Source organism: Macaca fascicularis, chromosome 14, assembly GCF_037993035.2.
Source record: "Macaca fascicularis isolate 582-1 chromosome 14, T2T-MFA8v1.1".
In the NCBI taxonomy this organism is placed as follows: Eukaryota; Metazoa; Chordata; class Mammalia; order Primates; family Cercopithecidae; genus Macaca; species Macaca fascicularis.
The window spans coordinates 25,848,454-25,875,429 of record NC_088388.1 but is presented as its reverse complement, the minus strand read 5'-3'; the positions used below and the strand labels follow the sequence as shown (position 1 = coordinate 25,875,429).

The 26,976-nt window shown below is 36.6% G+C and overlaps 1 long non-coding RNA gene across 1 annotated transcript in view; it reads right to left on the bottom strand.

Annotated features, from left to right (window-relative positions):
- LOC123568777 (uncharacterized) overlaps positions 1-26,976 on the bottom strand; it is a 486,926-nt gene that overhangs the window by 384,828 nt on the left and 75,122 nt on the right. The gene's annotated exons all lie outside the window — the stretch shown is intronic.

Sequence of the window (26,976 nt, the reverse complement as noted above, 5' to 3'; positions counted from 1 at the left end):
TCAATAAATGGTTTTATGAAGATTTCTGTTACCAAGATCTTCAAACCTAACAGAACTGAATTACACGTGACCTCATATATCTGCAAATAGCTGACAAAATTTATCACACATGAACAAATTACCTCTAATAAGTAATTTTTAACAACTTGTGAAAATTATACATATTGAAACTTTTTAGCATACTTTTATTCTAGAAATTTAAGTGGAATCTGACCCTTTTCTTGTTTCTTCCTACAAGTCAAAAATAAAGTCTATTTTACTGTAACATAACCAATGATTTTAAACAAATCATCATTTTTTTCTATAAATCAGTAGGTTCTGTGCATATTGGCTTCATGAACTTTACCATCTAGTCTTCAAAATCAGCATCAGAAAAGGACACAGGATCCGAGATCAGCCTTTTAATATCCTTTGTTTATGTGAAAATCATTTCCTGAAGCCTAGCCAATCAAAACGGAATAAAATTGGATGTACACCAGGATCGAGTATTTCTGCCAATGTTTCCTTTCTGTAAATAGCACTAAAAAAGAAACAGACGAAAATATCTCCAGAATCTGCTTAGATCCTCAAATCAGGGGTCAACCTGAAAACTCTTCTATCACATAGATAATTGTCAGAATCTGTATATCGTTTAAGAACGTTCCAAACAACTCCATTTCTTACTGCAAGTAAACTCAGAAGAACCTGAATGGAGTTTGCAGAGATACTCAGCTGGACTCACTTATCTGCATTGTCATTTCTATCTATGTGACCTTTAGCGTATTTTTCAAAATGTTCCCTCTGTTGAGTCCTTTATCTTCATTTCTGCATAGTAAACATTTCATCTTACAAAAAACACCTCACAAGCTATTAGGTTGGTGCAAAAAGAATTGTGGTTTTTGCCATTAGTTTTAAAGGCAAAATCGCAATTCTTTTTTTGCACCAACCTAATACCATTTTGTACACATGTAAACATCCTTTCCCTTGAACTAAGCATTGTATTTCTTCCCAATTCAACTACAGACCTGATTTTTATGTCTCTCTTTCCTTTCCATGTGCTTATTGGCTATCTGTACATGTTCTTTGAACAATCTATTGAGATCATTTGCCCATTTTTAATGCTATGTGCCTTTTTATTATTGAGTGTTAAGAGTGAATTATATATTCCAGATAAAAGTTCTTTATCAAATATATGATTTTGCAAATATTTTCTCCTATTATATGGTTCATCTTTTCACTTTCTTGGTGCTGTTCTTTGAACATAAAATTTAGAATTTAGACATCAAATGTATGTATTTTTACTTTTGCTACTTGAGCTTTTGGTGTTATATCTAATAAGTCCTTGTCAAGTCCAAAAATCTGAAGATTAACATTTATGTTTTCTACAAATAGGTTTTTATATTTTGCCCTTACATCTAGGTCTTAGATACTTTTTGAGTTATTTTTTATTTATGGTGTTAGGTACGAGTCCAACTTCATTTTTACCCTGTGGATATCCAGTTGTCCCAGCACCACTGTTGAAAAGACTACTCTTTTGTCATAAAATGGTCTTAGAACACTTGTCAATTACATTCCATTGATCTGCATGTCTACCCTTGTTTCAGCACAACATGTTTTAATTACTGTAGGTTTGTACCGTACTTTGAATTCAGGACTTGCAAGTCCTCCAACTTTCTTTGTTTTCAAAATTGTTTTGGGTATTCTGGATCTCTAGAAGGTCCATATTACTTTTAGGATCAGCTTGTCAATTTCTACAAGAAACCAAGTGAAACTTTGCTGGGGATTGCATTGAACCTACACATTGATTTTAAAAAATCTTTACATCTTAACTACATTATGCTTCTGATCCATGAAAAATGTTTTACAGCTTCACAATATAAGCTTTCAACTTCTTTGTCAAATTTATTTTTGACAATTTAATTTTTGATGCTATTTTCAGTGAAATATTTTCTTAATTTTCTATTTAGACTGTTCACAGCAAACATATAGAAAACAGAAGATGGCCAAATAGGAACAGCTCCAGCCTCCAGCTCCACATGCAGAAAAAAATGCCCACCACAGCTGGGCTTAAATTTGCCATTTTAAAATGAACATTTAAAAGCTGATGCTTATTTGCTAAAGAATAAAGCAATAAAAGAATACTCTTAGGACCTAGTAACACTGATGTTAAACTCATAAAACATTTTATTCTGTGTAGTGGGGCTCAATATAATTAGTGTCAGGGTTTATCAAATTTTGGCCTTTTAAAATTATTAAATTTCATATGAACGATGACATATTCCTGAGATTATGAGAATTTTTATTAATTTCCATTAATTTCAACTTAAATACATTAACTTTCTTGAGAAGGTTCCTCATCCACAGCAGCTGATCTGTTTGTTCTCTCAACAGACACTTTTGTTCATTTATTGAGGGAACAGAATAAAAAGATAAGACGGGATATTTGCAGCATGACATGTAATTCTAATTATTTACTATGAAAGGGAGGGAGTTGCAGGCTCACCACAGCATTACAGACCTATTATTCAAGACATCTTAAACAGCATTTTATCCATGGATAATATTCAGCTAAGACACACCAATATGGGTTAATGAGATCTGTATAACTAGTATCCGTTTAATTGCTTTGGGTCCATGCTGTATTAGCTGTTTAAATATTTTTACTCTCACTAAGATTACAGTCCCCAGTTGGCCTGGGTACTCCCACAGGGGCTGCAGATTTGAAGGTTCCAGATGTAAACTGGAAGACAGTTTACATTTCTGGGCTCACAATTTAGAAAGAAATAAAAACTTTTAAGGGCAGGCATAGACACATTTCAAAGTTTCCAAGATAAGACTGAAAGAAATCAGTATCACTTAACTTACACAAAGAAAAAGGATTACAGTCAATCAATTTGTCACTTTTATAAGCTAACAGAACAAGAGAAGAAAGGGTTAAGATGAAAGACCATGAATTTTTGTTAAGTAAAAAGAATAAGTGATATTATTAAAAAGTAGAAACCGACAGAGATAAAATTTGTAAATAAATAGCTTCTGAAACAGATTACATCAGTGTATAATGGTGGTCTTATCCGAAGATTAAGCAATTTCTCACATTTGTTATAGACTGAAATAGACACAGAAAAAGGTGGCAGTCAAGAAACTGAAATCCTCATAGTCCCCACTGCTAACATTCAATATAGCTTAGGACAGCCACTTCAGTAATTTCGACCTCAGTTTCCTCATTTACAAAATTAGAGGGTCTAATTGTATGTCTTTTTCTCTCTTAGTTATAAAAAAGCATGATTCTAGTTTAATAAGGTTTATGGCTAACACAATATGGCAAGAATACAGGGGTAAGCCAAGGGAATATATCAATGATTCCATACAATGAGGCAAAGAACAGGTACAAATGCATTATTACAATGCACTAAATTACTACTTTGATAAAACAAATGGTATACCAAGTAGTATGAAATTTTTTAAGAAGCTTGACAAGATACTTATAACAGGAAACAAATTATCTATCTAGGTCACTAACACTGCACATGAATATACAATCAAGTAACAATTATACATTATAATATTTGGCACCAAAATACCATGCTTGGCTTCTGTAGGTCATTTTAAAAAACAGCACAGATGTTTTTCAATTTTTGTTGATGTTATGTTTTGTTCATAAGAATAAGAACATTTGCATTCTCAAAGCATACTGAAATTAATGGTGAGAAAAAGAGATGCTAAAATGTCTTAGGTTGTAGAGGGATTAAGAAATTAATTCCTGACACACCAACGATGTACTCTAGATAAAAAATATATGATTTTCATCCATCTATTAGTAATAACTTATCATAAATGCACTCAATATTTTCACTTAAAAATTAACTTACCAAATGGAAGCATTTTATGAAATATGACATGAAATTTAGTAATTAAGAGCTTCCCTACATTCTCACAGAAGCTGAGGTGACATGCAATAAAACATATATAAACAATATGTGAATTTGGCCAACTTACTTATTGATATACAATCTAAAATTAGATTTCCTATCCTATACTCTGCCACCTAAAAAGAAACACACTTAGGCGTGGCCAAGATGGCCGAATAGGAACAGCTCCAGCCTCCAGCTCCCAGCGTGAGTGACACAGAAGATGGGTGATTTCTGCATTTTCAACTGAGGTACCAGGTTCATCTCACTGAGGCATGTCGGACAGTTGGTGCTGGTCCGCGGGTGAAGCCTGACCAGTGAGAGCTGAAGCAGGGCAAGGAATCGCCTCACCTGGGAAGCAAAAAGGGGAAGGGAATTCCTTTTCCCAGCCAAAGTAAATTGAGACACACAACACCTGGAAAATCAGGTAACTCCCACCCTAATACTGCGCTTTACCAAGGGTCGTAGCAAATGGCACACCAGGAGATTATATTCCACACCTGACCCAGAGGGTCCCACGCCCACAGAGCCTCCCTCATTGCTAGCACAGCAGTCTGAGATCTAACTGCAAGGTGGCAGCGAGGCTGAGGGAGAGGCACCCGCCATTGCAGGGGCTTAAACAAAGCCACCAGGAAGCTTGAATTAGGTGGAGCCCAACACATCAAGGAGGCCTACCTGCCTCTGTAGACTCCACCTCTGGGGACAGGGCATAGCTAAACAAAAAGCATCAGAAAACTCGGCAGAGGTAAATATCCCTGTCTGACAGCTTTGAAGAGAGCAGTGGATCTCCCAGCACGGAGGCTGAGATCTGAGAACAGACAGACGGCCTGCTCAAGTGGGTCCCTGACCCCTGAGTAGCCTAACTGGGAGACATCTCCCACTAGGTGCAGACCGACATCTCATACCTCACACGGAGGGGTACACCCCTGAGACGAAGCTTCCAGAGCAAGAATCAGACAGCAACGCTCGCTGTTCAGCAATATTCTATCTTCTGCAGCCTCTGCTGCTGATACCCAGGCAAACAGGGTCTGGAGTGGACCTTAAGCAAACTCCAACAGACCTGAAGCTGAGGGTCCTGACTGTTGGAAGGAAAACTAACAAACAGAAAGGACACCCACACCAAAACCCCATCAGTATGTCACCAGTATCAAAGACCAAAGGCAGATAAAACCACAAAGATGGGGAAAAAGCAGGGCAGAAAAGCTTGAAATTCAAAAAATCAGACTGTATCTCTCCCTCCAAAGGAATACAGCTCATCGCCAGCAACGGAAAAAAGCTGGACGGAGAATGACTTTGACGAGTTGAGAGAAGGAGTCTTCAGCTGATCAAACTTCTCGGAGCTAAAGGAGGAACTATGTAACTAACGCAAAGAAACTAAAAAAAAAAAGATTTGACGAATGACTAACTAGAATAACCAATGTAGAGATGTCCTTAAAAGAACTGATAGAGATGAAAACCATAACATGAGAACTACATGACAAATGCAGAAGCTTCAGTAACTGACTCGATAACTGGAAGAAAGAGTATCAGCGATTGAAGATCAAATGAATGAAATGAAGTGAGAAGAGAAGTGTAGAGAAAAAAGAGGAAAAAGAAATGAACAAAGCCTCCAAGAAATATGGGATTATGTTAAAAGACCAAATTTATGTCTGATTGGTGTGCCTGAAAGTGATGGGAAAAATGGTACCAAGTTGGAAAACACTCTGCAGGATATCATCCAGGAGAACTTCCCCAACCTAGTAAGGCAGGCCAACATTCAAATTCAGGAAATACAGAGACCACCACAAAGATACTCCTCGAGAAGAGCAACTCTAAGACACATAATTGTCAGATTCATCAAAGTTGAAATGGAGGAAAAAATGTTAAGGGCAGCCAGAGAGAAAGGTCGGGTTACCCACAAAGGGAAGCCCATCAGACTAACAGCAGATCTCTCGGCAGAAACTCTACAAGCCAAAAGAGAGTAGGGGTCAATATTCAACACTCTTAAAGAAAATAATTTTAAACCCAGAATTTCATATCCAGCCAAATTAAGTTTCATAAGTGAAGGAGAAATAAAATCCTTTACAGACATACAAATGCTTAGAGATTTTGTCACCACCAGGCCTGCCCAACAAGAGATCCTGAAGGAAGCACAAAACATGGAAAGGAACAACCGATACCAGCCATTGCAAAAACATGCCAAAATGTAAAGACCATCGAGGATAGGAAGAAACTGCATCAACTAACGAGCAAAATAACCAGTTAATATCAATAATGGCAGGATCAAGTTCACACATAACAATATTAACCTTAAGTGTAAATGGACTAAATTGTCCAATTAAAAGACATAGACTGGCAAATTGGATAAAGAGTCAAGACCCATCAGTTTGCTGTATTCAGGAGACCCATCTCACATGCAGAGACACACACAGGCTCAAAATAAAGGGATAGAGGAAGATCTACCAAGCAAATAGAAAACAAAACAAAAGCAGGGGTTGCAATCCTAGTCTCTGATAAAACAGACTTTAAACCATCAAAGATCAAAAGAGACAAAGAAGGCCATTACATAATGGTAAAGCGATCAATTCATCAGGAGGAGCTAACTATCCTAAATATATATGCACCCAATGTTCATAAAACATGTCCCTAGAGACTTACAAAGAGACGTAGACTCCCATACAATAATAATGGGAGACTTTAACACCCTACTGTCAACATTAGACAGATCAATGACACAGAAAGTTAACAAGGATATCCAGGAACTGAACCCTACTCTGCACCAAGCAGACCTAATAGACATCTATAGAACTCTCCACCCCAAATCAACAGAATATACATTCTTCTCAGCACCACATCACACTTATTCCAAAATTGACGACATCATTGGAAGTAAAGCATTCCTCAGTAAATATACAAGAACAGAAATTATAACAAACTGTCTCTCAGAGCACAGTGCAATCAAACTAGAACTCAGGACTAAGAAACTCAATCAAAACTACTCAACTACATGGAAACTGAACAACCTGCTTCTGAATGACTACTGGGTACATAATGAAATGAAGGCAGAAATAAAGATGTTCTTTGAAACCAATGAGAACAAATATACAACATACCAGAATCTCTGGGACACATTTAAAGCAGTGTGTGAGGGAAATTTATAGCACTAAATGCCCACAAGTGAAAGCAGGAAAGATTTAAAATTGACACCGTAACATCACAATTAAAAGAATTAGAGAAGCAAGAGCAAACACATTCAAAAGCTAGCAGAAGGCAAAAAATAACTAAGATCAGAGCAGAACTGAAGGAGATAGAGACACAAAAAACCCTCCAAAAATCAACGAATCCAGGAGTCAAGTTTTTTGAAAAGATCAACAAAATCGATAGACCGCTAGCAAGACTAATAAAGAAGAAAAGAGAGAAGAATCAAATAGACACAATAAAAATGATAAAGGGGATATCACCACCGACCCCACAGAAATACAAACTCCCATCAGAAAATACTATAAACACCTCTATGCAAATAAACTAGAAAACCTAGAAGAAATGGATAATTTCCTGGACACTTACACTCTCCCAAGACTAAACCAGGAAGAAGTTGAATCCCTGAATAGGCCAATAGCAAGCTCTGAAACTGAGGCAATAATTAATAGCCTACCAACCAAAAAAAGTCCAGGACCAGACAGATTCACAGCCGAATTCTACCAGAGGTACAAGGAGTTGGTACCATTCCTTCTGAAACTTTTCCAATCAACAGAAAAAGAGGGAATCCTCCCTACTCATTTCACGAGGTCAACGTCATCCTGATACCAAAGCCTGGCAGAGACACAACAAAAAAAGAGAATTTTAGACCAATATCCCTGATGAACATCGATGCCAAAATCCTCAATAAAATACTGGCAAACCAAATCCAGCAGCACATCAAAATCTTATCCACCATGATCAATTGGGCATCATCCCTGGGATGCAAGGTTGGTTCAATATACGCAAATCAATAAACATAATCCAACATATAAACAGAACCAAAGACAAAAACCACATGATTATCTCAATAGATGCAGAAAAGACCTTTGACAAAATTCAACAGCCCTTTAGCTAAAAAGTCTCAATAAACTAGGTATTGATGGAACGTATATCAAAGTAATAAGAGCTATTTATGACAAACCCACAGCCAATATCATACTGAATGGGCAAAAACTGGAAGCATTCCCTTTGAAAACTGGCACAAGACAGGGATGCCCTCTCTCACCACTCCTATTCAACACGGTGTTGGAAGTTCTGGCTAGGGCCATCAGGCAAGAGAAAGAAATCAAGGGTATTCAGTTAGGAAAAGAAGAAGTCAAATTGTCCTTGTTTGCAGATGACATGATTGTATATTTAGAAAATTCTATCATCTCAGCCCAAAATCTCCTTAAGCTGACAAGCAACTTCAGCAAAGTCTCAGGACACAAAATCAATGTGCAAAAATCACAAGCATTCTTATACACCAGTAACAGACAAACAGAGAGCCAAATCATGAATGAACTCCCATTCACAATAGCTTCAAAGAGAATAAAATTCCTAGGAATCCAACTTACAAGGGATGTAAAGAACCTCTTCAAGGAGAACTACAAACCACTGCTCAGGGAAATAAAAGAGGACACAAACAAATGGAAGAATATACCATGCTCACGGATAGGAAGAATCAATATTGTGAAAATGGCCACACTGCCCAAGGTAATTTATAGATTCAATGCCATCACACTTATTCCAAATAATATTCAAGCTACCAATGACTTTTTCACAGAATTGGAAAAAACTGCTTTAAAGTTCATATGGAACCAAAAAACACCTTGCATTGCCAAGACAATCCTAAGTCAAAAGCACAAAGCTGGAGGCATCATGCTACCTGACTTCAATCTATACTACAAGGCTACAGTAACCAAAACAGCACGGTACTGGTACCAAAACAGAGATATAGACCAATGGAACAGAACAGAATCCTCAGAAATAATACCACGTATATACAGCCATCTGATCTTTGACAAATCTGACAAAAACAAGAAATGGCGAAAGGATTTCCTATTTAATAAATGGTGCTGGGAAAATTGGCTAGCCATAAGTAGAAAGCTGCAACTGGATCCTTTCCTTACTCCGTATACGAAAATTAATTCAAGATGGATTAGAGACTTAAATGTTAGACCTAAAACCATAAAACCCCTAGAAGAAACCTAGGTAATATCATTCAGGACATAGGCATGGGCAAGGACTTCATGTCTAAAACACCAAAAGCAACGGCAACAAAAGCCAAAATTGACCAATGGGATCTAATTAAACTAAAGAGCTTCTGCACAGCAAAGGAAACTACCATCAGAGTGAACAGGCAACCTACAGAATGGGAGAAAAATTTTGCAATCTACTCATCTGACAAAGGGCTAATATCCAGAACCTACAAAGAATTCAAACAAATTGACAAGAAAGAAACAAACAACCCCATCAAAAATTGGGCAAAGGATATGAACAGACAGTTCTCAAAAGAAGACATTCATACAGCCAACAGACACATGAAAAAATGCTCATCATCACTGGCCATCAGAGAAATGCAAATCAAAACCACAATGAGATACCATCTCACACCAGTTAAAATGGCAATCATTAAAAAATCAGGAAACAACAGGTGCTGGAGAGGATGTGGAGAAATAGGAACACTTTTACACTGTTGGTGGAACTGTAAACTAGTTCAACCATTGTGGAAAACAGTATGGCGATTCCTCAAGGATCTAGAACTAGAAATACCATTTGACCCAACCATCCCATTTCTTGGGATATACTCAAAGGATTATAAGTCATGTTGCTATAAAGACACATGCACACATATGTTTATTGTGGCACTATTCACAATAGAAAAGACTTGGAATCAACCCAAATGTCCATCAGTGACAGATTGGATTAAGAAAATGTGGCACATATACACCATGGAATACTATGCAGCCATAAAAAAGGATGCGTTCCTGTCCTTTGTAGGGACATGGATGCAGCTGGAAACCATCATTCTCAGCAAACTATCACAGGAACAGAAAACCAAATACCGCATGTTCTCACTCATAGGTGGGAATTGAACAGTGACATCACTTGGACACAGGAAGGGGAACATCACACACCGGGTCCTATTGTGGGGAGGGGGTAGGGGGGAGGGATAGCATTAGGAGATATACCTAATGTAAATGACGAGTTAATGGGTGCAGCACACCAACATGGCACATGTATACATATGTAACAAACTTGCACGTTGTGCACATGTACCCTAGAACTTAAAGTATAATAAAAAAATATAGAAAACAATCTTTTAATCTATTATTATTCCTATGTCTCGAGAATGTGTTTAACTTGCTCAATAAGTCCCATCTTTTTTAATGGATTTTGTTGGATTTTTTCATGTACAAGATTATATCATCTAAAAGTATAGCTTTACTCTTCCTCTTTTCTATCTAGTTTCACAGTATTTCTTCTCCTTGCTTAATTATCTTAGATAGAACAAATAGGATGATATTGAAGAGAGCTGATAAGAGTGATCATCCTTCTTCTGTTCCTGATTTTAGAGAATACTTTCAGGTTTTATTATTAAATATGTTGTTATTCCTTTTTAATTGATGCTTTTTATCAGGCTGAGGAAACTTCCTTCTATTACCCATTGTTAAGTGTTTTTATCATGAAGAAGTATTGACTTTTGTATGCACATACTGAGATTATCGTGTACTTTTTGGCTTTATTCTTTTGATATCATATTACCATCATTGCTTATCATATGTTGCATCAAATCTTGCATTCCCAGAATTAGTCCTATTTAACCATGATGTATACTTCTCTCATACGCTCCTGCATTTTATTTGCTAATATTTCATTGAAGATTCCAACATCTATAATCATAAAGATACTGGTCTTTAGTTTTCTTTCCATGTTTATCTTTGTCTGGTTCTGATAGGAGGATAATATTGGCCTCATAGAATGAGTTGAGAAGTGTTCCCTTCTCTTTTAATTTTTGCAAGATTTTGAAAACATGGCATTAATTCTGATTTAAATGTTTGGCAGAATTCAACAGTGAAGTTGACTAGATATGGCCTTTTTCTATGTGTGTGTATAGTGTTTTGATTACTATTTCAATTGTTTTACTTGTTATGGACCACTTCAGATTTTCTATTTCTTTTTGAGTCACTTTTAGTCAATTGGGTTTTTCTACAAATTTGTCTGTTTCATCAAAATATCTAATTTGCTGTCATACAGTTTTCATTTGTTCCTTAAAGCTGTCATAATAGATTACCATAAAGTTGGTGGCTCAAAACAGCAGACATTTATTATCTCACAGTTCTGGAGGACAGATGTCTAAAATCTGCCCTCCAGTTGTCAGGAGAGCCTATTTCATATTTGTTTTAGATTAGTCATTTGACCCTTTGGTTATTTAGGTGCATGTTGTTTAGTTTCCATAGGTTTGTGAATTTCCAGTACTTCTTTCACGATTAACTTCTAAATCTATTTCACTGTAGTCAGAAAACATAAGATTTCAACCCTTGTAAGTTTATCAAGGATTGTTGTGTGAGTAGCATTGGCCTATCAAGGAAAATTCTTCGTGCCCTTGAGAATAACGTGTCCCACTGTTGTTAGGGAGGCAAAAATAGAATAATGCATTCTACTGGTTGTCTCTTAGAATTATTTGCTTTATAGTGTTATTCAAGTCTTCTATTTCTTTCTTTATTCTCTGCTTAGTTATACTCATTATTAAAAAAGGAATATGGAAGTCTTTACTGTTGTTCAAATTCTATTCTCCCTTCAGTTCTGTCAAAGATGCCTTCATGTATTGCAGTCTGTTTTTATGTATGTTTGTAATTGTTACATGCTTCTGATGGATTAATGCATTCATCAGTATAAAATCTACTCTTTCTCTTAGTTAGATTTCTTATTTTAAAGTCTACTTTGTCAGGTACTAACACAGCTACACAAGCTTACTGTTTGCTTTTTCCATTCATGTATTCTGAAACTTTTCATATATTTGAAAGTAAGATGTACCTCCTGTAGACAGCGTAGAACTGGAGTATGTTTAATGTTTATGTTTTTTGTTTTTATCCAGAATGGCAATCTATACCTTTTGATTAGATTGTTCAGTCTACATACTTTTGATATAATTATCGAGATAGGTGGATTTATGTCTGGCATTTTAGTGTCCTGTATGTCTTATATCTTGTTTGTTTTTCTATTTCTTATTTTTTTCTTTAGCATAAAGTATTTTCTAGTAAAATATTTTCATACTTAAATGGCTTTTAAACTTTATTTTTATATTTATATTGGTTGCTCTAGGACTTACCAAATACATCTTAGTTTACCATTATCTAATTCATATATATACATACTGCTAGTGAGAATAGCTGTAACACCTGTATATCTCTATTTCTTCTTTTGCATTTTATGCTATTGTTATTTGTATTACACTGATACATGCTAAAAAACTAAAAATGCATTGTTGTAATTATTAATTATTAATAAAGAACTTCCCTTGAGTTGAAATTTCTTCCAAAGCAGTGTGTTAGCAACAAATCAGCATCATTTTTTATTTGTTTGGCAATGTCTTTATGTTTATTATTGAAAGATAGATTTTCTGTTTACTAATGTCTTATTTGTCTTTTTGTATTCTTGTTTCTTCACTTTGAATATGGTATCCTACTATCTTTTGCCTTCTGTTGTTTCTCATGAGGAGTTGGCTGTTAATATCATTGAGACTTCCTTGCATATTATGTATCATTTTTCTCTTGCTGCATACAACTTTCCTTTTGATTTGGCTTTCAGAATTTTTATTATAATGTAGTCTTTCGCATTAATCCTACTTAAAGTTTTTGAGCTTCTTGCATGTGTACATTAAGTTTTTCATCAAATTTGGGATATTTCGCTATTATTTGTTTATTAAAATAGTCTTTCTGTTCCTTTTCCTCTCTCCTCTCCTTTTGTTACTCCTATTACCTATCTTTTGATACACTTTTATATTTCTCTGAAGCTCTGTTCATTTACCTTTATTCTTTATTTCTCTCTGTTCTTCAGATTGCAAAATTGCTTCAGTCTACTAATTTCCTGATTCTGTCAATTTAAATTTGCTGTTGACCCCCTCTAGCATATATTTAATTTCAGTTATTATATCTTTCAACTCCAGACTTTTCATTTTAAAATAATTTGGTTTTATTGATATTCTATTTAATGAAATATCATATCTTCTTTTCATCCTTTCTTTAAATATATTTTAAATGGAGTTTTGAAGTAGTTTTAAATCCCATACTTGGACTTCTCACTGGCAGTTTTGTCTTTTTTTTTTTTTTTTTTTGAGACTGGAGTCTCACTTTGTCGCCCAGGCTGGAGTGCAATGGCATGATCTCAGCTCGCTGCAAACTTTGCTTCCCAGGTTCACGCCATTCTCCTGCCTCAGCCTCCCAAGTAGCTGGGACTACAGGCACCTGTCACCACACCTGGCCAATTTTTTGTATTTTTAGTACAGACCAGGTTTCACCACATTAGTCAGGAGGATCTCGATCTCCTGACCTCATGATCTGCCCACCTCGACCTCCCAAAGTGCTGAGGTTACAGGTGTGAGCCACCACGCCCGGCCTCTCTTTTTAATAATACGCATGAACTAAGTCCTCCTTTTTCTTTGTATGCAATCTAATATTTTTGTTGAAAATTGTACATTTTAGATACTATATTATAGCAGCTCTTGATACTGATCCTACCCTTGGTTTGTTTTTGCCATCATTTGATTTCTTGTTTAGTGGGCATTATGGGCATGTGCAGAGTCCTCATGAGATAACAGCAGTTTGAATAGTACTCTCTTTGTCTCTTTTCTAATATTTCAGTTAAGCTGTCTGCTTCTATTATTATCACACCCAATTTTGGGGCTCCACTGATTGATAGTCAATTGATCTATATTTTTAACAATCGCTAGGGTTATAAATTACCCCACGGGCTTGAGCCTATTAAGTTCGAGCCCCTTTGTGAGGGCAGTTTTTGAGGGCAGCTTGAGGAGTTTTGTTTTTCCTGAACATCTGGAAGATTTTTCCTCGCCGCCTCTTTTCTCCGTTCTCTCTAGCAGACTAACTGACTTATGGTTTACCACTTCGCTCTCGAGAAACTATCAGTCTCCTCTTAATTGCTAACAACAAAATTGTCATTTTAAAGAGTATCTTTAGTCTTGAACTTCCTTCATATCCTGGCTCAAATAAAGTTATTCCTGTAGGAAGAGCCTCAGAGCACTCTCTTCTTATGGCTTACCTCTCCCTGAGGGCAAACTCTATGGTTCACTTTTCAGGAGTTTTCGGCAAGGACTGTGGCTCACTTCTCTTGGAACAACACCCTTTCTTTATGACCAGGGTACAGAGTGACTCTTCCCATCTTCTCAGCGAAGCCTTACCTCTACAAAAACCTACAAAAGTTAGTTGGGCATGGTGGCATGTGCTTGTAGTCCCAGCTACTCTGGCGGCCAAAGTGGGAGGATTACCTGAGCCTGGGGAGGTCGAGGTTGTGAGGTTGTAGTGAATCATGATCATGCCACTGCACTTTAGCTTCAGTGACAGAGACCCTATCTCAAAAAAGAAAAAAAAAAGGGGGGGGGGGAAGAAAAGAAAAACTAACTATGAACAAACAAATAGTAAACTGATCTATGAGGGACGAAATGAGTTTGAAGATGTTAAGAAAGTTGCTATAAAATTGAAAAAATAGATACTAATATTTAGTTTTGACATTAAAGAGTTTGCATTTAATTTTTATATACAGAAACAAAAATAAAGTCACAAAATTCCAAAGAGAGAAATTGTTGCCTTCTTAAAATAAATCTTCATTTGAAGTGGTGGGCACGATAGGGGGAGAAAGGCAACACGAGGTGAGTGGAAGTGTGTAAGGAGATAAAGAAAAAATGAGAGGTTGTGAGAAATGAGGTGAGAAGGTAAAATTAATCATGGTTTAACCAGCCTCAGAAAGACTTTTAAAATTCAGGCTTTTGCTGTACTGTGGCTCGTTTGCTCTCAGAGGAGTGGCCTTTAGAAACCCATTGAAGTTTAAGACATCATCTGAAGATGAGAAGCACTTTTTATTCTTTATTACTTATTTTACCTTCACTCCTCACCACCCTCACACATGTAGTAGTGGGAGTGTGAATATGCTGGGCAAGGTTTGCAGTAGCCATGTGTCCTCTGTGGGCAGATATAGAAGGATCACTGAAGGACAATCACTAAATTCACATCGCTTTATAATATTACCAGAGTCGAAGCAGAAAAAAGATATACTTAAATTTACTAACATTCTTTTTTCTGTGGTCACTTTTTTTTTTTTTTTTTTTCTGGAGACGGAGTCTTACTCTGTCATCAGGTTGGAGTGCAGTGGCGCAATCTTGGCTCACTGCAACCTCCACCTGCCGGAGTGATTCTCCTGCCTCAGCCTCCCGAGGAGCTGGGACTACAGGTGTATGCCATGACACCCGGCTAATTTTTGTATTTTTAGTATAGATGGGGTTTCACCATGTTGGCCAGGATGGTCTTGATCTCTTGACTTCGTGACCCACCCACCTCAGTCTCTCAAGGTGCTGAGATTACAGGCATGAGCCACCATACCCAGCCTGTGGCCACGTTTAAAACAAAGACTAGTTCAATTATGATTAAATACATACATTATTATTATTATTATTATTATTATTATTATTATTTTACACAGAGTCTCACTGTGTCACCCAGGCTGGAGTTACAGTGGCATAATCTTGGCTCACTGCAAGCTCAGCTTCCCGGGTTCACACCATTCTCCTGCCTCAGCCTCCCGAGTAGCTGGGACTACAGGCGCCCGCCACCACACCTGACTAATTTTTTGTATTTTTTTAGTAGAGATGGGGTTTTCACCGTGTTAGCCAGGATGGTCTTGATCTCCTGACCTCGTGATCTGCTCTCCTTGGCGTCCCAAAGTGCTAGGATTACAGGCGTGAGCCACCACGCCCAGCCAAAATACATACATTATTTAAAACTGAGCTTGATAATGACACTAAGCTTGATAATCACACTAAGTTGTAAGTATCTGCTATGGACTGTGCTTATCTAATGTTTATATATTGAAGCCCTAATCCCCAAGGGGATGGTATTTTCAGGTGGAGCCTCTAGGGAGTAATTAGGTCAAGAGGGTAGAGCCTTCATGATTGGCAATAGTACACTTAAACATAAGAAGAGACACAAGAGACAAACTCCCTCTCAGCAATGTGAGGAGATAGCAACAAGGCAGACATTTGCAAATCAGAAAGAGGGCCCTCAATGGAACTGAATCAGCCAGCCCCTTAATCTTGGACCTCAGACACGGCTTCCAGAAGCAAGAGACATAAATTTCTGTTGTTTAAGTTACCGTCTGTGGTATTTCCTTATAGTGTGCAGGGGACTAAGACATCATCTACCATGGTGCCACAAGGTAGCAGGAACATAAATACAGATGACTATTTACTGGGCTGGTTAAATGCACATAAAACCTACACTGTTCCATGTAAGTGCATTTCCTCTTTTCAAATAACCTCATTTGGTGGTAAACGGGGAGTTTGGAAACAGTGGTGATGAACAGAACACTTCAAAGAACCTTGACAAAATAGTTGAGTAAAAGTTCCCATCATCAAGACAAAAAATAAAGTCTTCTGGGACAAGGGCCACTTCTTATTCATCTTATTCTAAGCATAAAGCAAAGAACCAGGAGAAACATGGTCACTAAATAATTCAGTCACTGGTGTCATAGTTTATTCATTTAACAAATATTACATTCTCCTATGGCAAACCTTCTGAATGTGGGGAATGAGAGGAGATACAGAGAAAGGAATCATTTTTTTTTAAGCAAATAGACATTTTATTTCTGCAACACAACCCACCTTTCTTTTTTCCAAAGAACATGAGTTCACCTAGGCCATCAAAGCAGAGGACAAAAGCTGATAAATGACAAGGCAAGTTGCTAGAAAAATAGATAATACTCAAGGCTCTCCTCTTGGGGACTGAAACCCATTCCCAAGTCCCCCCTCAGGCTTGCCATATGGAAGGAGCTAAAGACATGGAGAGGGGCTGGAAACAGAAAAGCTGACTCTGTCGAACAAAGGGCAAAGGAACCTGTCAGCGAAAAGGCCTGGGAAGGGTATGGGGTGGCGTGAGCTTTGCTCCCAGATTGAGTGCTGGAAAAGAAAAGGGGAAGATCCCGTGATGAGGAAAGTTTTTGCTGAATAAATAAGGGTACCAACTTGTAAATTCAAAGAGAGAAGGGGAAGAAAATCAGGTTTGTGAAAAAAGATTTGGAAATAATCGATGTTTATTTCTTTTGCTCATATTGTATCTTAGATTTACAGAACATTATCTTACCCCGCAACCACGTTCCAAACAGATATTAAAATAACCATTTCATAGATGAGTGAGGCTTAAGATAGGTAATTGTCTAGCCTAGAGATCAAATGGGACCTTGTACCCAGGTTGGGGCATCATCTTTTGTTCTCTACTGTGAAAGGCGGTGAGTCTTCACAACTGCTTAAATAAAATCTATCTGGGCTCTATCCTTGTCAAGTCTTTTCCAGGATAATAAGTCCAGTAAAAATAATATTGTACTTGGATTTGGAAGCTCTCAGGCCCTATCTGGCATTGCTACTGACTAGCAGTGCTTCTATGGTCACACACAGTAAAATGTTCAACTTCCTCATTTCTGAGAAAATGTCTTCAAACTTCTACCCCACTCACCTCAAGAGTCAGTCCTCTAGCGTAAAGAGAGGGTAATGTGAGTTGCACTTTAATTTCTTTTTGCATTGTCTATTTTTCAGTATTCTTTGAGGTGTTCTACTTATTGCTACTGTTTCCAAAGTCTTGAATTGGGGTACCCTTAGGATCAGGGGCTGTCTGAAATTCCTGGTTATTGTGTCTTCACAAGGATTCAGAACTCTTCTGACCACTGCCACTGGAGAGGTTACTATAGTGAAGGATGCTATTTATTTTATTGTCTTATATTTTTGTTTTCCATGACCCCATTATATGAAATAGACAGGTATGTAAGACTTAATTAAAGGCTTGAGAAAATGACAAGTAATTACACTGTAGGAGTAGAAAAGAGAAATGTACCATATGATTTTCTGAGGGGATGCATTCAAGTGGTTAAGTTTTAAGGAGGTATGTGAGGAGAAGGAGGGATGTGGGGAGAAGGTCAATTTATAGAAAAAACCTATTTTCTTTCCTTCATAGTTTTCCTTCCTCCAAAAATTGATCTGACCTCTGTTATTTCACTAATCCCCTCTACTCACAAAAATTTCCTCATGCCAAGCTCCATATTCCTTGTTTCTCTTAATCAGAGTATTCCAAATTAGATTAACCTGCTACGGGTATGTTGCAAAAGGTTTAGAAGGATAATCAGGGCTTCCCACTTGAAGAAAAGTAAATTAATTTTTTAAAGTACAGGAAAAATTTATTCTGTCGATTTGATGACAAATGATATAAATCATTTATCTATCTAGTAACTTTACATTTTAGAATGTATTGCTTTCACCCCCCCCCTTAAATGGTATTATTTATAATCTTAATAACCCACAGTCAGCACCTACTTACACTCTCCATGGAAATTTGCTTTCCCAATAGACCTTGGAGTTCACTGGCTCATTTTCACATATTTCAAACAGCAAGACCAAAATCCCTTCTCATTCTGCTCTTCTCTTGGAGAGTTCCAAGACAGGTATTTTGTGGATGTGCTTACCTTTTTGCTAACCTAACCCCTCACCATTGCTTTTCACCTTTGTCTGCAGTTGTTATGCTGACTGGCATTGGAGCTGCAACCAATTCATTCTTGATCATCACCCAAAGTCTTATTTCTCTTTTGCATAATGGTCATTGCCTGCACTCTGCTAATTATTGAAAGTTCTCAAGCAGCTCAGCTGGTGATACCAAATTTACCAGCAACACATTTCAGGGCATGAGCTCTTCCTCCAGCAAGTATTTGTAGCTGGGTCACTGCCTACCTCCAGTTCTTCAGTATTCATCCTTCATCTTCCTAAGTAGCTATGGCAATCTGTCCCTTCCTTACAGCTGTGTTCATAACATAAAGCTGGATTTAGGTTCTAATGTTAACAGAGTTCGAGTTTCCACACTTAGTCCTTTGGTGGTAGAAAGTCCCTTCGTCTTTATTTGGATCCTTATCACCTTTTATCATCCCAATCTTTTTGGAGGTTTGGAGGGTGAGGGCTGAGTCACAGTGATTTGATTAAGGATCTGTTCCCTTGTTATCCTGTCATGAAAATGTAGTCAAAATGTTTAAGTAAGTGAAAAAAAGCACTAAAAATGCCATTCCCTACCAGTGGATCCTGACTTCAAGATATTCTGGTTTATCTTTGTGTGACTTCTAACTATGCCATTTTGATTTCCAGTTGTCTTGATGCAGTAGATGATTCTGCAGTTAGTGAACCTTATAAATTCCCATTCACTGCATCTTTAGAGTCATTCAACTTAATGATGCTACACTTCCCAGATCCTTTTCCCACCAATATTAGGTTTGTAAGGAAGGAAAAGTAAAAAGCACAATTAAAAATAGAAATTTATTTAAAACTTCATGGAAGCATAAGCATTTTGATTTCTGTGAAGTTCATGTAACTTGTTACAATAAAAAGAGTCCAGTTGCACATTTGGAATGCAAAGTTAGTTTTACTCACCTCAAACTATAGTGAAAGAAGATGCTACTGATCTAAATTATTAGCCAAAAGTTTCCAAATCAATGGAAATTACTTGTTCTGGAACTATAACTTTTGGAGCCAAGAGTCATGAGAAACAGCCACTGGACTGGCTTTGTATTGAAGGTATAGCATATTTAAAGGTTCATTTTAGGACCTGGGATCACACATCATTGCGTGTTATGCAGATTCGCATTCAGTTCAAGTTTTTTATATCAGGAACACCAAAATAAGTACACACCAGAAACTAAATTTACTTGGATTATTACATCTGGAATTTCAAAGCTCCCGCTCCAGTAACATATGGGCCACCCTTACTACAATTTTCTAATATTTAAATGAGAAGGAATTATACAATGGGCTGAGCCTCTGCCACAATGCCAAGAATCTCTGATGTCTACAAGCAGAAGAGTAAAGGAAGTGGTAACAGCAAGGAGACCTGATGTAACCCTCAAGAAACTCCTGATGAAGACCACTTCCTGACACCCAAGGAGCTTCCTGACTTCCCATTATCACACGGGAGGGTTCTCCCTCCTGCCCCCTTCCCGCCATGAGCAGTTGATGGTGCCTGAGAGCCTCTTAAGACCTGTATAAACTCACATCTTTTAATAATTATTTCTCTTTTTCTATTTCTAGCAAAAACCGTTTTTACATTTATAATAGTGATACAAATTTTCCTATTTCAAGAAATTTAAGTTAAAAATGAATACATATAAAATAGTAAATAATAGTAAAAGTTGTATATAACTAATAGAAAGGTTGAAATTCAAATGAGTGCATGAAAGTAGTGTTGGAGCTTGATGAAAATTAAAGATCGACATTTAAGGAATCTAAAATAAGGATAACTCCTAATCATATGAATTTAACATTTTTTCAGTAAAAACCTTGGAGTGGTTAGTCATGGAGAACATACTCTGGCTTTAGGGTTAAGACCAAACACAGTTCAAATGCAATGCCTTTTTAAGGACACCTTGGGCTCAGGGTTCTCATTTGTGAAATAGGATCCTCACCTCATTAAATTAGTCTATGCATTAAGTGACATAATGCTTATAATATGAAGAATATATAGATGCTGCTTTTCCATTCCTCTTGACTATCCCTGGAATATTATATCAGCTGTTTTCATTTTCTTAATGACTTACAAATTGACAGTAGTCCACAATTATTTACATTGTAATTATTTTTGTAATGTTCTTGTAAAATAAGAAAAAAGTTCGATATTAAATCTCTGTATTGTTGTGGCACAGAAAAATAAAAGTGTAAGTCAGTGGAAAAATAAAATTGAAGGCCAATCATAGATGCCAGTGGACACACCTGTTGAAGCCAAGCAAGTAAACTAGCAAGGCTGAGAAGGGTATCCAGTGGGATGTTTAAGCCCACATATATATTTTCTGGTTCTAACAGTTAATTCCAAGTTACCACAGAGTTAAGATGATTGCTGATTCTATTTTTTGTTTGTTCTTTTCTACTGATTTTACGATTTGATTTTTTTTCTACTTTGTTCACAGATAAGTTATGTTACTTTGGTAATAATAAAAATTAGACATTTGATTTTATGGTCAAAACATTTGATAATCTCTATCAAACAAATTATAGGGATCTATTATTTTTCAGTTGAGGGAAAAAAGAATGTACAGTTTTATTAGCGCTTTGTTGTTGTTGTTGTTTTGAGATGGAGTCTTGCTGTGTCGCCAAGGCTGGAGTGCAGTGGTGTGATCTTGGCTCACTGCAAACTCTGCCTTCCGGGTTCAAGCAATTCCCTGCCTCAACCTCCCGAGTAGCTAGGATTACAGGTGCCTGCCACCACACCCGGCTAATTTTTGTATTTTTAGTAGAGATGGGGTTTCACCATCTTGACCAGGCTGGTCTTGAACTCCTGACCTCAAGATCCACCTGTCTTGGCTTCCCAAATTGCTGGGATTACAGGCATGAGCCACAGTGCCCAGCTATTAGTGCTTGTTTTTTAACTTGTTTGCTTATTTGTCAGTTTACATCAATTAAGAATTGAATACCCATTAAGAAGAGAACAGCGCTTTGGAATCTAAAAAGGTAATTAAAAAAAAAAAAAAACTGTGTGTACTTTTGGCTTGTGGTATAAGTTGTAGAACTGAACATATAAGTTGTCTACAATGTAGCAGAATCTTTGGGAAATAGCTAAAGCAGTCTTTAAAGGGAAATTTATAGCACTAAATGCCCACAGAAGAAAGCAAAAAAGATCTAAAATTGACATCCTACCATCACAGTTAAAAGAACTAGAGAAGTAAGAGCAAGCAAATTCAAAAGCTTGCAGAAGACAAGAAATAAGTAAGATCAGAGCAGAACTGAAGGAGATAGAAACATGAAAAACTCTTTAAAAATTAAATGAATCCAAGAGCTGGTTTTTTTGAAAAGATTGACAAAATAGACCACTAGCAAGACTGATAAAAGAGAGAAAATCAAATAGACACAATAGAAAATGATAAAGGGGATATCACCACTGATCCCACAGAAATACAAACCACCATCAGAGAGTATTATAAACACCTCCAATGAATAAACTGGAAAATCCAGAAGAAATCGATAACTTCCTGGAAACATATATCCCCCCAAGACTAAACCAAGAAGAAGTCAAATTCCTGAATAGACCAATAACAAGTTCAGAAACGAAGGCAGTAATTAATAGCCTACCAACCAAAAAAACCCAGGACCAGGCGGATTCACAGCTGAATTCTACTAGGGGTACAAAGAGGAGCTGGTGCCTACCATTCCTTCTGAAACTATGCCAAACAATAGAAAAAGAGGGAATCCTCCCTAACTCATTTTATAAGGCCAGCATCATCCTGATACCAAAACCTGACAGAGATACAACAAAAAAATAAAATTTCAGGACAATATCCCTGATGAACATCGATGCAAAAATCCTCAATAAAATACTGGCAAACCAAATTCAGCAACACGTCAAAAAGTTTATATCGCACGAAGAAGTTGGCTTCATCCCTGGGATGTAAGGCTGGTTCAACATATGCAAATCAATAAGTGTAATCTATCACATAAACAGAACCAATGACAAAACCACACGATCTCAATAGATGCAGAAAAGGCCTGCAATCATAATTCAACATCTCTTCATGCCAAAAACTCTCAATAAACTAGGTATTGATGGAATGTATATCAAAGTAATAAGAGCTATTTATGACAAACCCACAGCCAATATCATACTGAATGGGCAAAAGCTAGAAGCATTCCCTTTGAAAACCAGCACAAGGCCGGGAGCGGTGGCTCAAGCCTGTAATCCCAGAACTTTGGGAGGCCGAGACGGGTAGATCACGAGGTCAGGAGATCGAGACCATCCTGGCTAACACGGTGAAACCCCGTCTTTACTAAAAAATACAAAAAACTAGCCGAGTGAGGTGGCGGGCACCTGTAGTCCCAGCTACTCAGGAGGCTGAGGAAGGAGAATGGTGTAAACCCGGGAGGCAGAGCTTGCAGTGAGATGAGATCCCATCACTGCACTCCAGCCTGGGCGACAGAGTGAGAATTCGTCTCAAAAAAAAAAAAAGAAAACCAACACAAGTCAAGGATGCCCTCTCTCATCACTTCTATTCAACATAGTATTCGAAGTTCTGGCCAGGACAATCAGGCAAGAGAAAGAAATAAAGGGTATTCAAATAAGAAAAGTGAAAGTAAAATTCTCTCTGTTTGCAGATGACGTGATTGTTTATTTAGAATACCCCATCATCTCAGCCCAAAGTCTCCTTAAGCTGAAAAGCAACTTCCACAAAGTCTCAGGATACAAAATCAGTGTGCAAAAATCACAAGCATTTCTACACACCAATAATAGACAAACAGAGAGCCAAATCATGAATGAACTCCCATTCACAATTGCTACAAAGAGAATAAAATATCTAGGAATACAACTTACAAGGGATGTGAAGGATCTGTTCAAGGAGAACTACAAACCACTGCTCAAGGAAATAAGAGAGGACACAAACAAATGGAAAAACATTCCATGCTCATGGATAGGAAGAATTCATATCATGAAAACAGCCATATTGCCCAAAGTAATTTATAGATTCAGTGCTATCCCCATCAGGCTACCATTGACTTTTATCATAGATTTTTTAAAAAACTACTTTAAATTTCATATGGTATCAAAAAAGAGCCCGTATAGCCAAGATAATCCTAAGCAAAAAGAACAAAGCTAGAGGTATTATGCTACCAGACTGAAGGCTACAGTAACCAAAACGTCATGGTACTGGTACCAAAACAGATATATAGACCAATGGAACAGAACAGAGGCCTCAGAAATAATGCCACACATCTACAACCACCTGATCTTTGAAAAATCAGACCAAAATAAGCAATGGGGAAAAGATTCCCTATTTAACAAATGGTGTTGGAAAACTGGCTAGTCGTATGCAGAAAAATGAAACTGGACCCCTTCCTTAAACCTTATATAAAAATTAACTCAAGATGGATTAAAGACTTAAATGTAAGACCTAAAACCATAAAAACCCTAGAAGACAAACTAGGCAATACCATTCAGGACATAGGCATGGGCAAGGACTTCATGACTAAAACACCAAAAGCAATGGCAACAAAAGCCAAAATTCAGAAGTGGGGTCTAATTAAACTAAAGAGCTTCTAAACAGCAAAAGAAACTACCATCAGAGTGAACAGGCAACCTACAGAATGGGAGAAAATTTTTGCAATCCATCCATCTGATAAAGGGCTAATATCTAGAATTTACAAAGAACTTTATGAAATTTACAAGAAAAAAACAACCCCATCAAAAAGTGGGCAAAGGATATGAACAGATACTTCTCAAAAGAAGACATTTATGCAGCCAACAAATATATGAAAAAAGTTCATCATCACTGGTCCCTAGAGAAATGCAAATCAAAACAACAATGAGATACCATCTCATGCCAGTTAGAATGGCGATCATTAAAAAGTCAGGAGACAACAGATGCTGGAGAGGATGTGAACAAATAGGAACGCTTTTACACTGTTGGTGGGAGTGTAAATTAGTTCAACCATTGTGGAAGACAGTGTGGTGATTCCTCAAAGCTCTAGAACCAGAAATACCATTTGTCCCAGTAATCCCATTACTGGCAATATACCCCAAGGAATATAAATCATTCTACCAGAAAGACACATGCACACATATGTTTATTGCAGCACTTTTCACAATAGCAAAGACTTGGAACCAACCCAAATGCCCATCAATGATAGACTGGATAAAGAAAATGTGGCATATGTACACCATGGAATACTATGCAGCCATTAAAAAAGGTGAGTTTATGTCCTTTGCAGGGACATGGATGAAGCTGGAAACCATCATTTTTAGCAAAGTAACACTGGGAAAGAAAACCAAACACCGCGTATTCTTACTCATTAGTGGGAGTTGAACAATGAGAACATATAGACACAGGGAGGGGAACATCACACCCTGGGGCCTGTCAAGGAATGTGGGGCTATGGGAGGGATAGCATTAAGAGAAATACCTAACGTAGATGATGGGTTAATGGGTGCAGCAAACCACCATGGCATATGTATACCTATGTAACAAACCTGCACATTCTGCACATGTATCCCAGAACTTAAAGTATAATTTAAAAAAAAAGAAAATATAAGTTGTGTATGTACCTGTGCATCTGTAGTTGAATAAGCCTTTTACATTTCATTATAAGTGTGAAATACCTTCCTACCTTCAGAGGTTAAAAGTTTGATTACAGTATTTCTTAATAAATTAGTTGTCTTCTGATTATTTTATAAATATAAATAAGCATAGATAAAAAGTTAAGTATTTCAAAACTTCCCAGAAAATAAGTAGAATGGACTCGCAACACGTTAAAATTACTGAGACAAATCTTTATTGCAGACACTGATATTATAGAAGCATTTTAAGAATCCAGAATTAAGATGAATTTTGCAAATTATATTATCAATAATTTTGTATTTACAATATTAATGATAGCTATATGTCTATTGTTTGAATTTCAATATGGAGTAAAATATAAACATTTTATAAGATTACATACAAGATATATTTGCATGATTTCTAAAGTTTTGTTTTATGTGAAATTTGGATTTCTTTTCTCACTAAGAGGTAAATTAATCTGAAATTTCTAAACATGTACTGGATTACCAATATAAGACTTATATAATGTTCAAGATCATAAAAATGTAAATGTAGATTTAATTAAATTGAATCATAATTCTGACAAGCTTATAAAGTATAAATGTTTTGTAGTATATTATAATAAATATTATTTCTAAGATCTTTAGATAACTAAAATTCACGAACTAATATTAAAATGTTAATGGATAATCTTTGGATTCCTAGTGAATTTCTAAGTGATATTAAAGAGTGAAAGATGGCTTATAAACATAACTTTAATTTTACAGTTTGTCTCTTATTTGCATGTGGTATGAAGTGCCCATCTCTTTGGGTAATGTTAATGAACCTGTTCATTCTTATCATTCTGATGGGATGAAAAAGGGATATATATGGCTATACTTATGTGTATTTATGAGCTTGATTGTCTTCTATAACCATGATTATATATGACAGACAATTCTCAGTACTATTTTCCAGTTGTTTTCTTTGCAATAAAGATAGTTATTTTAGTTAAGAGTTATAACTAACATGGGTTATTGAGACTATATGAAAAGCAATGATGATTGAGGAAAGCACTGTGTATGTAAATCTGAAGTTTTGTTTTTCAAGGAAAAAAGAGAGTAGTTTTATCTTAAAATGAAATATAACTTTGATCCAAAAAAAGAAAAACAAAACGCATAAAAGGAGGAAAGTTTAGTGTGTGTAGCAAGTAGCAGAAGGTATGAGGGATGTTAATTTTGTTTAGCTTGGTTTAAAATACCTAAGCCTGAAAAAAAGCTGAGATAATTTATATTTTTGGCAAAGTTCATTGAGTTTTGATGAATTTATTCACCAGATAATTTAAGGGAGTCGGCGGTGCGGGTGGGTGGTCATGCCAAATATTTATCAATATGAAACCGAAATGTGGCTTTTTCTGTTCAGTTGATAAGTAAACCTTAGAAACTCTAAAGGGCTAATAAAATATCATTGTTTAATCTTTTAGGTACATCTTCCACATAGTAAAGAGTCTATAACTCTTTGAAAAACCTTCTTTGCTTAGTTTTCCTTTTATTATGCAACTAGCTAATTTTTTAAAAAATTCCTTACTTATGAAAAACCTAAAGTTTCTTACAAAACTGTTACTATCTTTTATGTTTATTTAAAGCATGCCATCATTTTGATTAAAACAATAACCAAGTGTTTTTTCTCAGGATGCTTGAGCCTATCTTGAAACATAAAATCTGCTTTATTTTGTAGGGGAGGGAGATGGTTGCCTAAAGTAGCAGATTCCAAATTTAGAAAAAAATTAAATAATATATTCAGGA